Source organism: Leguminivora glycinivorella, chromosome 2, assembly GCF_023078275.1.
Source record: "Leguminivora glycinivorella isolate SPB_JAAS2020 chromosome 2, LegGlyc_1.1, whole genome shotgun sequence".
Lineage (NCBI taxonomy): Eukaryota > Metazoa > Arthropoda > Insecta > Lepidoptera > Tortricidae > Leguminivora > Leguminivora glycinivorella.
The window spans coordinates 491,974-498,128 of NC_062972.1; positions in this window are offsets into that span (position 1 = coordinate 491,974).

Genomic DNA, 6,155 nt, shown 5'->3' on the forward strand with positions numbered 1-6,155 from the left:
CACGCGTATCAACATAAAAATGGGAATATACTTACTAGTTGGCAATTAACTCAAAATGTAGGATTTACTACAATTTCTAACATAATGTGTCATCTCGGAATAGGTATACATTAGGTACCTACCTACTTTTAAAAAATATAGGTGAGTATGAACGGGAATACGTCTCACTTTGTCGATTGTTATAAAGCCGCTTTGTCAGTTTATTCATATAAAGGTACAAGTAAATCTCGCCTTAATGGTAACCGACAAAGTGTGACGTTTCACTAAACACACTCAATTTTGTACGTGCACACACTAGGAAATTCGCAACTTGTGAACAAAAAGTAGCGAACATGATCAAAGCAAGTGTTTTATCGAGTTGCAACTTTCGCATTGTCTACTTTTGTACTATTGTTTGTTTGTTGTTCTAAAATAAACATAACAAAAAAATTCTTTTGTTAAAATATTGAGTGCTCGACTAATAAAGACTGGACAGTGAATAATTAAATTCAGTGAGCATTTTGTTACTTCACACAAATATTATTTGGTCTAATTTGGAAAATACATAGTTTGTCGGTGAAATTTTTTTGCGACGAATGTTAACTTTGTTACCTTGTAAAAAGAATCCGTGAAACTTTTAGAATTCAGCAACTTGCACATTTATAGGATATACTATGATTAAAAGGTATTTACCAAATAAACAAACATTAATGTACTTATGAATTTTTATTATATTCGCCAGCGACGGTTGAGACGGGGTCCAGGATTTATATATAATTGTATATATTTAGAACAATCCAAAACAAATACATCGATATAATATACCTACTATGAATGAATACATAGAACGGAACGGTAAGTTAATGATTTGGAATCTGTCGCTTGGAACACGGGGCCACCCTTAGAGGATCAGTATCAGGAGTTGTCAATCTATTTTAGGTAACAAGTTTCTCTACATTTCAGAGACACTCCATACTAGGGACTCCGAGCGTTGGCGTCTAGTCAACTTTATGGCTGCCGCTGGACGCAACGCGCTGTGACCTGTGACACCATTTTCCATAGCGCTGACATAGTCAAAACGCTCAAAACATGCTAGTGTGGAGTATCTTCAATGATATTCCTGCTGGTGGTTTGTGGCCTCACCAGACAGCAATATCATAAAAATTTAACTTTGTCATATGCCCCAAAGTGACTAAAAAGTTTCTGATGCTGACCCTTAACCGCTGCGACCGACATAAACAACGAAAACTAAGCTTATAAATATGTAAGTTACATTTTTACAAGTCTCAACTGGCAACACTAAAGAGATTGATAAGGACACGCGCTTACCACGAATAAAGGCTCCCCTACACCCCCTCTCCCTCTCCTCTTTTCTCTTCGTTTATCTCCTTTTTTCACTCTCCTTCCAGGGACGGAGAATCGCATGTTTCTTGACTGACTTGACTCTTACGGCTCAGCCACGACATTGGTCTAAGCGCGACAGCGGTGAGCGGCGGCCATACATTGGAGTGAGACACAGCGATGGGACTTTTCATTCGCACGTATGCCTGCCGCTCACCGCTGTCGCTCTTAGACCAATGTCGTGGCTGGGCCGTTAGAGTGGCCTCTAATCTCTTACGCGATTCAGGGTTAGCCAACTCGGGGTTGAACTGGAGTGTATACTGTTATCTCCGAGCTAGTTGACTGACCCTGGAACGTGCAAAACCACTTAGCATGCAAAAACGTAGATATAATAAACCCGACATCGTTTAGAAGTGTTGCCGGCCTAAGATTGTAAAATTGAAACTCGTACTTATAAAATAGGACCCTAAGTGGGTAGAAAAGCAACTGGTCATATAATTTTTTGGTTGGAGGTTGAAATGGCAAAGAATTGCATACACTTTCAAGCGCTTTTTAGAAGGGAACTTGTCAGTTGTCTTTAAATTAAGATTTCCATCAGAGCTAACTATCGTGGAGCATCCCAGGACGAATTTCTACATATGTCTAGTTGCTTTTCTCTCCATCTAATACTAACCCTTACTTATTGCATACATATAACGTTTATATCAGTCGTAGGCAAGAGTGGGCCCCACCACTAGCCGAAACTATGCCACAATTTGACATTTACACAATTTAGTACAAAATGAAAAATATACAAAACAGTAACACATAAGTTCATGATCAGGGCCAGGGGCCTGCGGGCGAAATACATACACAATTTGTAAAAAAAACATTAAAAATAACTTACATGAAGCGTATAGAAAATTTCTACGTTTTCTCAAGAGAGACCAATAGCTATTTCGTTTTCATCTCTTTCCCCGGCGGTACTAATCAATGCGTAACAACATCAGAAGTAGCTAAGCGAACGACGTATCCAATATTATATGGACACACAATTATTGCTGAGTTTAAAAGCGTGTGTGTAATTTTGGACAACTGGTTCCTAAACATGTATACATACATATCTTAATAAGGCGAATAGCTGTATACGTATTTACGAGTTTGACTGTACTCAGTTACTTTTGCTGTCGATTTAACTTTTGCACCGCAGACACAAGGTCTTTCCCGTCATTGAAATATAGACGCGCTGTATCACAAATCCCTTTCGAATGAAAGAGATGGCTGTAATATTCTGTCCCTGTCCCACAGACCCCGCGTAAACGCGAACGCATTATAAATACATACTTATACGGTACCATGCGGTAACCATAGCAAGTACATTCGGCAGTCACTTCTATAAGTCTATAACAACACTTTATTCTGGCCATTGAACTCCTTATAGAAGGTCTAACCCCTTATTCATAAACGTTTATTAAAGTTAACAAGCCGATAAAAATCGCTTGTTCTTTTCTATCATACTGTACGCTGAAAAGAGACAAACGATTAGTAGCGGCTTAACTTCAGTTCATGAATAAGGGGGTGTGTTGTTAGTACAGCCAAGTTCAGAAACATCTTTACAAGCTAACGTTATCTGGCAAAATAAATTGATTACAAAATATGAACAAAACATCTGGCATAAGACAAATAAATTATGATTTTATCTTTTTATAAAATTTCTTATACGACTCTAAGACACTGCACTATTGGAAGGCTATATTAGCTTTTAAAGATGTTAGTGAACTCCACTATACATCGACTTGTTTTGTATAGACATGTCCTACTGCCTGTACTTGCTCGTAAAATTAAAACGTTACGAATAAACGCAAGTCCATAGATTACCTGTCACATCAAGATCTTTATATCTATGGAATCTTGTCAATTTGTCTCTGGTCCAAATACTTGAATGTCATTTCCACAGTTGGTGCAATTTTAACCATGTATTAATAGACTTACGGTCGAAAGTTAATTGGTATAATCTTTATTCTTGAATTATTTCGACCATAATATTAGTTGAACCGTCTATGTGACGTTCCACCGGAAGGGTCTCCATGCTTAACCTAGGACACGTTTCTGTTAGAATTTGACATAAAAACTACTTTATTGCTCTGTAAGCAAAGGACCCCTCTGTGTTGGACAACCACCTAAGGAATGAAAACAAAATCGATCCATACGCTCTACATAATACCTCAACGTAAGGGGGTTGCACAGATTTAAGCCACTTTATAAGTAACATAATGGTTTACTAATAAGAATTTTATCTCTTGTTATAAGTATTAAAGAATATTCTAAAAATAAGTATTTGGCCAATGGAAAATATACTCGATCACTAAATTGAATACCTTACTGCAATAACTGAATAACATTTTAAGTGGTAATATTCTTTTACCCTAATTATGTGCATTTTGCAAGTATAGGACCGGTTTGAAATCATACAATCTGGCTTTCGATACAGAGAAGGGCCCCTAAGCTTCCAAGTACTCTAAGGTCCTTTTGCATCTGTAATTCTGATAAGTCCTTATTGTAGTCACCGGCAATAATATGTTACTGTTCGAATGAAAAAAAAAAATGTGACACGCTCTTACTACTCTACTGTAGCTTGGCAAAAAACAGTAAAAAATAATAGGGGAGCCATCGTCTATGTAAACAGTTTTGCATGTGGCAACTATTTTGACACTTTTGTATAAGAACAGTTTAGTGTTGCTATGATAAATAAAAAAAAATAGTAATGTCTACTCTTTTGGCAAGCTGTAAGATCGTGTCAGATATTTATGCGGTCTTCGGTCATTAACATGTTATTGCTGGTGACGAAGCTTGAGGAACGGCATAGAACGCCACAAATAATAAACGAGATCTACTAAAAACTAGACAAATTAATTCTCATTTTATAACTGGTGTTCAACTAAGTTATAATACCGTATTGTGAATAGACGCGAAATATAACTTTATTACTTTGAATATCACATAGAAATTAATTGTGAATTGCAGAAACAATCAGTCAATATACTTCTTAAGAGTGATATATATCATATATGTCTGTTCTAATGCAGTATGCTTTCAACTTAGAAGTAAAGTTTTAGTCATTTGTTATCTTTCCAATGACTTGAATGTGAGTGTTGTAAACGTCATATACAAATATTTACTAAAGCTGAGAAGCCGAATATAATCGTTTGTCTCTCCGAAGTACAGCTGGCAAAAAGTGTACAAACTTAATGGTGGCAACATCGTAGTGTCGTCCCGTTTTCTTACATATATTGATTGGAAAGGGACGAAATTACGATGTCACTTTTTAATTTCTATGATTTTTTGCCAAGCTGTATCCGTATGACAGAAGAAGTTTGTCCCTTACAAACGATTATAACCAGCTTCTCAACTTTAGTACCTAAACGTTTATAAGGGGGTAAAACTTTAGATCATGAAATTAAACCAAATATCACATTAGAACAGACGATATTTATATGTAGATTTCCGTTACAGAAGGTTATTGTGGCTACAAATGTAATAAGAAAATTTTCAACATTTAAAATTCAACCTTATTTCATATGCACCCTTCTCTAACGGAGAGCCACACGTGTCCCAATATAATAGACAACGCGAACGAGTTAGTAAGGGCTACTTATCCCGATGACTGAACATTATTGATGGGAATATGCAACTACCGCTGAAGGATGCGTGAGAATGGGGTTAAAACTGGCAGCTTCTCACCACAAGTGGCGCTTTGGGGAACTTCAAGAGATGTTGGCTTCGTTCTTGCTGTCGATTGTAAATTTAAAGAGCATTTAGAAGAGCGATAAAGATCTCTGGGAGCTTTGTTAATATCATGAATATTTTTGAAATGACTAACAGTGACTTAGAAATCTCGTTGGAGTCGTCTTACTACCTTTTTTTTAACCCCATACACGATAAAGCGCGACTTAATCCTGTGCTAAATTAAAAACACCAAAAATATTTAATAATCTTTTTAATTTAGCACTTTTATGGAAGTGGAACATTGGTAAGCGTCACAGGGCCGGATCTAGGCGGGGTAGCCTGTGTGGCTCGCGTCGCTCTAGATGCGGCCGAGTAGACGCACATAGGATACACACATTCTCCGTGACACACACGCTGCGCTTCCCGGACTTGCCCCTAAGCCGACGAGACCACTTTAAATTCATACAGTTTGCTTGTAATTAACATTTTAGAATCTTCAAAAGTATTTGACTTCGTAAAACGCGTCCAGCTTAACACATTCACTACCAGATAAGAAATGGCGCACTACGTCAGAAACCGGACGTTATCTATAATAACCGGCCGCTTGTGCGGCGGCCACCCGCCCCGCGGGACCATCTGAGCGAAGTTCGTCAGGCGGGTTCTTGGTTGCGAAAGTGTCAAATCTTGTAAATAAGGCATTTGTACGTTACGTTATCCTAAATTAAGGACGCTTAGCATGAAGAATTTCATACATTGACCAGACTGTTCTTGTCTTTATTGTACAAGTTGTCCCGCTGATGTTGCCTGTGGTCCAAGCTCCTCAGCAAGCTGGACAACAACAACAACAAACAACAAATACGCGGGCGATAAATAAGAACGGGCGGGTCAATGAACGATATTCGGTAAGCATTCTTATAGTTAAAGCACGCAAAACGAGCGCAAACCATCGAATCCATGTGCACATCTTCAGATGACAGATTTTTCACAATACAACGCTTTGGATATTAATATTTATATATAGCAATATTATACAATATTGCTTATAAAAAGGTGGGTTTTCGTAAATTAAGAACATCGTGGAACACGCACAAGCTAGATTAAACAAGCATGATAAAATAACGGTTTGGAAA